We start from the raw sequence: 11,908 nt of genomic DNA, 5'->3' as shown, positions 1-11,908 counted from the left end.
ATATGCTGATGAATTTCATTATCTATGAGACTCTTAACTAAACACCAATTCATCCAGCAACTCCAAAATAGACAGAAATACAATCCAGGTAACTTTCTTTGAGGCAATGTCTAAAATGGATTTTTAATAAATTCCTGGTAATTTCTTCATGCTCAAAATTTAGAGGTCACATCACTATAGTTTTAGTGAAGATAAATGGATAACAACTATCTTTGATTTGAGTGACATGAGCCTCCAATCGAGATGGATTAAGTGATTAATCCCTTAAAATGTGGATATAGCCACCACCACCTTGTTTTTGTTAGTGTTCACTCATGAAGTAGAGATACCAGCATGGGGAATAGTCAGCCCTTTGCAATCATCTGACTCCTCATAATGATGGTCCCAGCCTGGCTGGCAGGAAAGCAATCCTGGTAGATGGAAAAAAACAGGGGTTCTTAAACTTTCAGATTTATTTTGTAAGGATCAGTAGGTGTTGCAAAGTTATCAAAGAACTACCTTTATACAATGACACAACTCTAAGCAATGTAATATATGTAATAGTAGATCTGTTTTATGGTTATAGGCTACAGTTTCAAGTAAAGACAAAACCTGGACTTTTACCCACCCACACCAAAGAAAAGCACAGAACAATATCAGATGCATAACATACCAAAACATTCACACCATGAGTAGTACAAAATAGCACGGGCTTAGGTTACAGGAACCTGGCATTCTAACCCACTGCCTATCTCTGGGACCCCAGATAAGTCACTAACATTGCCAGGCTTTAGTTCTTGGATTGCAGAATGTGTGCACCAGGTTCAGCAAACTCAAAAGCCCTTTCCAGTTACCAAATCCTATTATATACATTTCTTTAAAAATGCTTTGAAGAATACTTACATAGGAAGATTTTTGATACATTTCTAAAGAATAAATTGAAATAAGATTTGAGCCTTGAAAGTGTATGAATATGTTCCATTCTTCAAATTGTAAGAAGAGGGAAATAGGATTCCTTCTCCTCTAAGATCTTTCACTCAGCTATAATAGGATCATGAAAAATAAATAAATAAATGAAGCTGAGGATCCCTCTGCAGAAGGGAAGCAGATTAATTAAATAGCTAACGAGGTGGGCCAGATATTGGTGACATTAATAGGATGTTAAGGTGATTTGCAAAGTGTGCATCAAATGCTGACACAGTTCCAGAACTTTATTGCACATTGTGAGAGTAAAAGTAGGAAATGGTGGTAAAAGACTGGAGAACAGAAGTGTTTGCCTTATGGTCTCTGTATTCTTTTTACACGTGGGAGCTTAGGCAGGGATCTGCACTGCAGCGCTGGACCTGCCAATCACTCATCTGTCCCGGGAAAGTCCCTTTAACTTCGCAGAACTCCCGTTTCTTAATTCTTAAAGGGAACAGTTTAATTTAGAATTTGATAGTCTGCATCTTTCTTTTCATCTTTTAATATTCTATGGCATTTCAGATTCTTAAAATACAGCCATCCAGACATATATGCGTTGATCCCATCAGTCACAGAGGTCTCAAGTAACTGAATCGATTACAAACTCAAGCATTTATTTTTCTAACACTGCTATTTGAACTCAACAAGACCTGAAATACTTTGACCTCATTTTCATTGATACAGATGAATTATTAAAATTTGCCATTTTATCTTTTAATGCTGAGTTCATCCAACAAACAAATGTCTTCTCAAGTTAGTCTGCATACTTTTTGTAATTTAATAATAATATTGTACTTACCAATGAACTATAACTGACTGTTAGGGTTCAATTCTGTCACAGTTCAAACTTAAGGCCCTTTTGGTCACAGAAGCTATAACTATAATACAAAAGAATAATCGTAAAATTTTATGAATTTTTAAATACAGAGGAGGCCTGATAGAGCCGTACTGTAATTAGTCTTGCTCAGGAGTGAGAAAACCATTCAGGGATAACCCAAACACTTCTGTTTGGCATTAGTGAACAAATGGAGAAAGAAGGGTTGTATCTTTTGCACAACAAGGATAACAGGTGACAATAACCATGAAAATGGAAGTATTTTTTGGTGGCTGGTTTTAATATAGGAAGACATAGGTTAGAAAAATGCCAGAATTCAGACACTAGAAAAATTATTAAAGTGGTAGTGGTCCATTGAATAACACAGAAATATTTTGTCATACTGAGATTATTTGTGCAGAAAGTTAGTCTCATATCCCTTCCATTCAGAAAAGGGGCCAAGTTTCAAAATGCCTCTGTCATAATAGGAGATGTATATTTTGACTAGTGGATCAGTTAGCTAAAGCATTTAATCTGATATTTAGTTTTGTGAATCTGAATTTTCATCTTAGGTGTAACTTAGTGTCTTGCATATGTGATAGTATCTGTGATCATGAGAACTTGTTTCATCAATTCTTTTGAAGTTGAAAACTGTGCTAAGTGGTGATTCCAACATACTGTGTTAACACTGTACCTGACAACCATTTGTGGACTGAACACACTAAACAATCCATAGTGTTTCTCTTCTGGTCAATTTTTTTCTGTGGTGTGATCATTTTGTGCTGGGGGGTGGGGGTGGGGAAGGTTAAGTATTTAGTTTACTTAAAATGTCAAAGTGTTTTTTAAATGCCATACAATTGTGTGGCAATAAACCAAATAGAAAATGCTCTTTTTTCAACTGTGAGAGAACTGTGTAGACTACTTTGGGGACTACCCCATAAATGCTGTCATTTGTGTTTCTAAAAAGCATATATGTTATATATACATATATATATATATATCATACAATATATACCACATACAAAGGAAAGCAAACAGTGCATGTAGTGTTTCTTGGAGTCTACGTGTGTTTTATTTACATAGACTACTTATACATTGCAAAGATCATCAACATATTCTATATAAATTTCTAAAACACTTCACATGAATAACTAATATCATCTAAAGTTAAAAGATTGAATGATCAAGGTTTTGAGGTATCAAATAACTTATCTTAACTAATGTGCCCATAGTGACTCTAAATGTCATTCTTTTTACACTTTTCACCCTGGCATGTACCCTATCATTGCCAATGTACTTCAAATTGAGACTTTAAAAAATGTGTTGAAATTTTCAGGTTTTAGTGGAAAGGAGTCATTGGGGTTATGTTAGACCTTTTTAGATAACTTCCAGACTGTATCTACCTACATGGAGTACCCAAAGGTACATATTAAGTCCCCACACCCGAACTGTACACCCTCATATTCATTTAATACCATCATGCTAAACTAAAAAATGTTTCTTCAACTATCTCTTTTACTTGCTTTGCAAAAAGCCCATTGTAACAACTAATTTCTGAACAGTCTTTTTAAAGCAGCCAGAAAATTTGCAGCCATTATAATTCAGAGGGGGAAAGCTAGGCTTCCACAGCAATCATTTATTTTAGCCTCTTGTTTTTGTGAGTAGGGGAAAGGCAGAAAGGGGGGCTAGCGAGGAAGTGTATTAAAAAAACCCTACATTTCCAGCAACTATATGGAAATACTGAATGATTAAGTCATAGCACTATTTTTAACATTAGCCACAGTTCAAATACTGGTAAGCTTTGCAACATTTAATGATGTACTTAAGGATTTTCCCAGGTTAAATTACAATTCAATGACTTCTCAGTTTGAATATGAAGAGCATTCATGTTTTAATCCATGTCAGATACTACATTGTTTTTGTTCTCACACATCAGGTAGACACTAAGCTGCTTTCCCTTGTAACTCAGCAAGAGTCTGTGGTGTGTTCTGTCTTTCTCTGTGCAATGCAGTGTTACTGTGAATATTTAAAAGGAACATGTGCATATTATACTGCAATTTAATATTTCGTGACTTTGACTTTGGTTTTCCTCATCAAATAGGTAAATTATGCAAGTATTATCTTGTATAAAATGAAGTAATATTTATTCCTAATAACAACAGGATTCTAACCATGATGTAAAACCAAATGTGCATTTTATATTTTTATAATCATTTTCTTTTGCCATTGATTTAGATCTACTTACCACATCACAATATAAAGTTACATTCTTATACCATGTTCTCTACTTAATTTGAGGCCTTTTGTCGAGTAAATACCTATGAGTTTGGATTGTGTGATATTTTCTTACAGTCAGCACACGTCCATTTGTCATTGGACTTGAAGTGTTTGTAGCAAATGTTATAAACAGAATCCAATAAAACACCTGGAAACATCCTGTTGCAGTAATAATTCCAAAAGATTGTTTCCTTTCTTCAGATGTCTCATCCCTGTTCCTTGCTCCTTTTCCCTCCTTTCCCTCCATTCTTCCCCCTAACCCGCCCCACCCCCACACAAAAGAAGAAGCATCAAAAGCTAAGCTCTAGTCAACAGTGCCAGCATTAGCTGCCTTCTCATCATCTATCATTTGCCCTCCCTCACAGCAAAGGCTTCAAACATTCCCCAGATATTTTTCCATTACCCCTGAATTACATTTCTAGGAGCTCCATAAAGTCTCAAAGAAGAGTAAATGTTTAATAATGATGTTGTGCCGTCATTCCTTATCACAATCATAGAGTAAATTATTTAGTAAATTAGAGTAAATAATTTAAATTATTCATTTAAAAATAGCAATCACATTCATCTGTTTACCACCTTGTTCAAAATATTATGGGGTTATTATGCTCAATAAGTAGATGACCCTATTTTTTAATTGTTCTGAACTTTATTTTTTAACTTTTTATTGATTATTGTGAATTTCACATCACACACCCCATCCCACTCATCTCCCAGTCTCTCCATATCTGCCCTCCACCCTTGCAACCTCCCTTTCAAAGAAAAAATTAAAAATTAAAATAAAACACTAAAACATCTTGCCATGGAATCTGCAGTGTGTCACACAGTGTACACACTTGCCCAAACACCTTTATTTGCAACTGTTCACTGCAGTGAGTCATTTGTCTGGTTTCAGGCCTCTGGCTTCTGCTACCCCATCAACACTGGATCCTCACCCAGACTCTTCTCAGATAGCCTGTTTGTTGCCCTGAGCCATCAAGATCCTATAGCTTTTGTTCTGCAGGATGGGCCTCTTCACATGCTCTAGTAACTTATAGGTGGGGTAGATGTTGGGGTGGGTTCAGCTCAAAACTCTAAATCTGGGCCCCGGGTGGTAGCTGAGTTGTTCAGCCTGCCAGCTCTTTCATGCCCAAGCCACAAGGACCAGTGACGGATTATAGATAGGCAGATATTCCAAAGTTTGTAGATTAGGGGAGTAATTATAGCCAGAACAATGAAGTATTAAGGGTATTTCATTTCTACTATGTAATATCTTTATGACTCCAGGGCTTTTCACACTATTAAAGACTCTAACATCCAGCAAGCACCTAACCATTGCAATCATTCTGTGCCCAGCAATGTTGACCTTCACTCACTTTCTAACAGCAGCTCTTCCCACGTGTTTGTGCTTCTGGGTTGTCAGCAAAGGCTACATCATCAAAACAGGCTGTCATCTGGAATTTTACTTTATCTAAAACACATGAAAACAAGTGAGGATTTAAACATCCTTACATATATGATGATTACTCGCAAAGAAGAAAACACAGTATTTCTAAGCATTCGCTTTCTATAAGAAATAACATTGCTTTAAGCTGTCTGGCCACACAGTTCTACTGACCAACTCCATGAGCCATCATTTGTTTCTTTTTATAGACATTTTCAAGTTATTTCCAAGGGATTACAAATAGTCTCTGAACTAAGATAATCCATAGACAGATATTTTGAACATCAACATTGAAAAGTTTCAACAGATGAGGAGGGGGGGAGGGGGAGAGAGAGTTTCCAATGTCAACATTAAAACATTTTAATACTATAGTGACTGGGTTTGGTGGCTGCATATGGATGAATCCCCAGGTGGAGCAGTCTCTGGATGGCCTTTCCTTCAGTCTCTGCTCCACTTTTTGCCCCTGTATTTTCTTTAGATAGAAGCAATTCTGGGTTAAAATTTTGAGAAGGGTGGGTGGCCCCATCACTCAATTAGGAACCATGCCTAATCTCTGCATATGGTCTGTACAGGTTCTCTCTCCCCTTAGTTGGGTATTTCAGCTGTCATTCCTGTTGGGTCCTGGGAGCCTCTTGCTTACCTGGTGTCTGGGACTTTCTGTTGGCTACCCCCAGTTCCCCATTGCTACACACCTCTGTTCAATTTCCTGACCCTCTGTACATATCCCCTACCTTCTCCCACACCTAATCCTGCCCTCCTTTTTTCTTCTCCCCTCCTCTCTTCCTTCCAAGTCCCCATATGTAGCCACCAAACCAAGTCACTATTGCTGATGCCAAGAAGTGCTTGCTGGTCTGATATGGATGTCTCCTGAGAGGCTCTGCCAGAGTCTTACAGTTATAGCTGCAGGTAGCCAACCATTGAACTGAGCACAGGGACCACAATGAAGGAGTTAGCAGAAGGACTGAAGGAGCTGAAGGGGTTTGCAACTCCGTAAGAAGAACAACAAAATCAACCAACCAACCAGACCCCTCCCCTAGAGCTCCTAGGGACTAAACCACCAACCAAAGGATACACATGGAGGGCCCTATGACTCCAGTTGCATATGTAGCAGAGGATGGCCTTATTTGGCATCAGTGAAAGGGGAGACTTTTGGTCCTGTGAAGGCTTGATGCCCCAACATAGGAGAATGCTAGGGAAGTAAGGCGAGGGGGGGGGTAGTGAGCATCCTGATAAAAACAGGACATTGGGTAGAGGGGCTTCAGAGGGGAAACTGGAAAGGGGAATAACATTTGAAATGTAAATAAATAAAATAACCAATAAAAATTTAAAATAAAGTTTTAATGCTGCACACCTTCTGTGATTTAGAGCCACTAGAATGTCATCTCATTTTCTGGGCTTAGTTTTATCAGTCTTGTGCCTTTTTCCCCTTTAAGTTGACTATTTCAAGCTTTCACTCATCACAGTCAAAGAGGGCTACTTTATTTCATTTTAAAATTGTCTCTTTTTGTTCACTCTAAATAATATCTGCCTTGAATCATGGAAGAAAACTGTTATGGAAACCAATGAGAAGGACTAAGACCTGATGAAATAATCTCTGCATCAAGGTCAGTTACGCTGGTGTGTTGTTTTCATTTATTTTAAATGAAGCAAACAAAAGAGAAACATTTTAACCCAGAAATCTGATTTCAAAACCCATAAGTGACAAGAAAATAAACATGTGTGCCAGAGTCTATTCCTGGCCCCATTTGGCATACCAAATGCTTTTACATGAAGATGAGGAACACATGGGTTCACAGGCACTATCATCAACCTTCAGTGTCAGGTACTATTTAATGTAACCCAGTTATGCTAATCATGGGAAGAGGTGGTTATTTCCACATAATCTGTGTGGTGATTTGAAAGAAACTGGCCCCAATAGGCTCATAGGGAATTGAACTATTGGGAGATGTGGCCATGTCAGAGGAAGTGTGTCACTAGGGAATGGGTTTTGAGGTCCCAGAAACTCAAAACCAGGCCTAGTGGTTCATTAAAACTCTCAGCTTCTTCTCCAGCACTATGTCCATATGCTTCCTGCCATGACAATAATGGATTAAATCTCTGCAACTGTAGGCCAGTCCCATTGAATGTGTTATAAGAGTTGCTATGGTCGTGGTGTCACTTCACAGCAATAGAAACCCTAACTAAGACAACCTGAATCTATAAATAATCAGAAACTAACTGGAATATTAGAGATCCTGGCTGGAATCTAGAAACTGGACTACATTGTGTTAATTACACTTTTAAGGATTTAGTTTTCAATATCTCTAAGGGGAAGCTTAGGAACTATGTAGAAGAAAACGGCTGTTATCTTTTTATTTGTGGCAGTGGAGATGAGAATAATTAGGGGAGAAAAATAGCACTCATAAATGTGAAAGAAAATGTTTGAGACAGGATTAATGCCTTATAATTTGCCTTATAATTTGTAGAAGCAGTTTATAAGACTTTAAGAATGTTATGTGTCCTACTTTCAAGAAAGTAATGAATTTGTTACTTTAATATGCTTGTCTCTCTGGGCATATTAGGCCAGCAAGAACACTATGAACTGTCAGACTAAGCTGTCAGCATGTGTTATAGCCAAGAAAGAACCTATCAATCCCCCAGAAACACACTGTATGAGTTAGTTACATAGATACATACATACATACGTACATACATACATACATACATACATACATACATACATACATCTAGGCCAGATTAGAGAACCCGACTGGGCACACACTTCAGAGAGACTCCACATACTCGATATGACTAAATATATATTAATAGGAACTTACATCTATACTGTGATTTCCAGTAAGTAGAATTTAAGCGCACACACACACACACACACACATGAAATAGTTAGAGATAGTGATATGCTGTAATTATTTCAATCGCCATTGCCACAAATCAATGTCATCCTACTGTGTCTGGCTTCTGTCTCCATCTCTTCACTGAACATTTGCTCCTGACTACTTCCCATGTCAGACCTCAGCTCTCAACCCCCCAAATCTCTGTAGAACTGATATTACTGACTGACACCTCTCCTTCTAAGTTTTGACACTCTTTTCATCTCTTTCCATCTCTTCTTGGTTGCTTTCATTGGTTTATTGTCCTCCTGTCACCTCTTAAATGCTGCTGCCTCCCAAGGATCTGATCTTTTCAGAATCTAGATTCTGTCTCTGTAATTTACCCACCCACCTTAGTTTTAACCCCTCTCTGTAACTACTGTCTCTGTCCCCAGATCACAGAAGCTACTACTCTGGACACACTCCAGGTGATAATTGTTTTTGCAGCCAATCATGAGGTCTGCTCACATTCCTTTTATAGAGAACCTGCCACTCTTTTATCAAGAAGGAACACCCTTTAAATCCATGTTAGCCTAGTTTCTGTCCATGGTGCATGATTTGAGCAAATTAAATCCTTTCTTCTGGAACTCAGAATAGAGACTTAGAGATAGAAACAAAGACTTGCAAAGTCACCGGGAGTTGTGTTGTACCACTATGCCAAGAGAAAAATTAAGCAAACATCAAAAGCAGTGGCATTGCTGCGGAGAAAGATGGAAAGAACTATAGTTTTCTAGCACAAACCTTCCAGTTTGGAGACACTAAACTCTGCTCCCTACCATTGCAGTCTCTGAGATTCATATAAACCTAATAAACTGTGACTATACTGACCATGGGTTTTCTGTCCCTCGCTGATACCTTTTGTCTATCAATATCCTTGGTAGAACTCCATCTGGAATGGTCTCTAGACTTTGAAAACTTCTCAAACCTGGCATGTTCATGTTGAGTGTACCACACTCAAACAATCCTTCCTTATTATGTCCTTGGGCAATCAAACTACTGTACTGCTTCATGATGCAACTGCTTAGAACCCTGGGATCAGTTAACCTCAGACTTTTCCTTCACTCCTCACAGGAATTCATCCTGTGCCTTTCGCAACCACCTTCACATCTGGATTACTCCTGCATCTGTGATTTCTTACCCAAGTTGTAGTAATCAGCTAAAATGTTCATACCACAGACAATGTGAACTCTCTCATTCCTAGCTAAAACATTTCAAAGATTCTCCTTGATCATTTTGGAACAAAGGCCAACCTTTTTCACATCCAGGACCCATTATGATCCTTCATAAAACCTTCTGTCTTCAGTTTCTTCACAGTTCCTGATCCTAAAGCCCAGAGTTAATCACATCTTTGCTCTTCCCCTTCCACACTATTAGACTCGGCAAGGTGACAACAAAATACACTGACACCTTCTCTAGGAAGAGCTGTTAAGTGTCTCTCTGATGTGCCCGCAACAGCCTGTTGTTGAACTTAACACAGAATATTGTCACCTGTTCTTTTGACTCCTTTACAAAAGTGAGGAACTTGCAAGCTGACTCAGCTAGTCATCTTTGGATTCACAGTGCCTGATATACATGGGAAGTTCAGTAAACATTTGTTGAATGAAGACTGCACTGAGAAGATGTACTTCTACCCTTAAGACTTTGTAGAATCTGAAGAGACAAGTCCTCTAATCCTGGCATGGTGGCAAGCTTTGTAACAGGCAAGTCCCGACGCTGTGAGAAATAGGATAGAGAAAATAAGAGAAGGGATAAGGCATAATAGTGAGTAGAAATGATTAAGCGAAGCAAAAGAGTAGGGAAGGGATTTTAGCTTTTTGCAGCCAGGGCCAAAACACTTGTCTTGTGTAGTTGGAAAATATGCTATGTGTTGATGCTTCCAACACTAGATTAATAAGACAAATAAAGTCTGAAGAAACCAGGTAATTGTCTTAGCAGTAGAAAACTTTTTTGTTTGGTTTTATTAATTTGGAAATTTACTTTATATTTATGTATTAAACACTTGACTGAAATCATAATAAATGTCTATATTGGATACAAATTGACAATACATATTAGTAAGAAACATAAAAATATTAATTATTCTAATATAATGCATAATATTCATGCATTTAATTTTGATTATCATGGAGCTTGGTAATACATGAAATCTGTTCACAATCCACCATGCCTGGCATGGTGCTATAGTCTAAAGTAATCTTTAACTCCACATGGTGACACATGCTCTTAATACCAGCACTTGGGCACTGGAGGCTGAAGAATCAGAGTTCAAGATCATCCTCAACTACAAAGAGAGTTTGAGACCAGCCTGGACTACAAAATCATGTCTCAAAAACAAATGAACAGAAAAGAGAAGGGGAGAGAAGAGAAGAGGAGAGGAGAGGAGAGGAGAGGAGAGGAGAGGAGAGGAGAGGAGAGGAGAGGAGAGGAGAGGAGAGGGGAGGGGAGGGGAGGGGAGGGGAGGGGAGGGGAGGGGAGGGGAGGGGAGGGGAGGGGAGGGGAGGGGAGGGGAGGGGAGAAGAGAAGAGAAGAGAAGAGAAGAGAAGAGAAGAGAAGAGAAGAGAAGAGAAGAGAAGAGAAGAGAAGAGAAGAGAAGAGAAGAGAAGTCAATAGATTGTAATTGTTAAGCAGTAAAAAAAGCTTCTTGAAAATATTTCAAACTATTGCCGTATTTTGAATTTTAACTCTAAATTGGTTTCTCTCTTGGAAATTTTCTCTCTTAATTTTAAAACATGAACATGGTTAAGGAAATTAATCTGTATTTTCAAGTCACCCACTCTTACCTCGTGTAGTTGCTGTAGAAGAGGAAGTTTATTATTCCAAGAACCTTTAGGTCCTCATTTTAAGCTTTCTGGCTTAGAATCAGGCTATCAGATTTCATCTCAAGTGTAATTTTAACCTCAATATTTAAACATTTCCAGTAGTTTCTAGACTTCATACTTTAATCTCCAATCCTTTGAAGTATTCTGCTCAGATAAGGGCTCTTGTGTTTAAACTATAAAGGATTCAGCCATTGATTTCTCTATAAATTCCAGTCAAAATGACTTTCAGTTAAAAATATACACACATTCTCTCATTCCTGTGAAATCTACTGGAAATTAGCCTACTTAAGGCTCCAAACACCAAACACAAAATGGAAAATTTTGGCAAGGATGTGAAGAAAAATGATACACAGTCAGTGAGAATATAAAATAAGATAGCCATAATAGAGACCAGTACTGAGGCTCCTCCAAATACTAAAACTAGATCTACCACATGACCCAGTTACTCCACCTCTAGGTGTCTATCCAAAGGAAATGAAATTAGCATATCAAAGAGATGCCACCTCCCGGTGTTTGTTGCTGTACTAGTCACAATAGCTAAGTTATGCAATCAGCCCAGTGCCCATCAGCTATTAAATAGACAAAATGTGCTAGCTGTGTGTACAGTAGAATGGGCAGCGTTAGGGGGCCTTAGCTGACATAAACCAGACATAAAGGAAAAGTACAGTGCATTCTTTCTCCTATGTGAAAGCTCTACAACACAGTCAACCCAGATGTGGACTAATGATAAATAGAGGTTGGGAAGACTGAGGACAGAGTAGATAGA

The sequence above is a fragment of the Mus caroli genome, unplaced genomic scaffold, assembly GCF_978045245.1.
Source record: "Mus caroli unplaced genomic scaffold, Mus_caroli_1 scaffold_3, whole genome shotgun sequence".
Lineage (NCBI taxonomy): Eukaryota > Metazoa > Chordata > Mammalia > Rodentia > Muridae > Mus > Mus caroli.
This window is presented reverse-complemented; position numbering follows the sequence as displayed.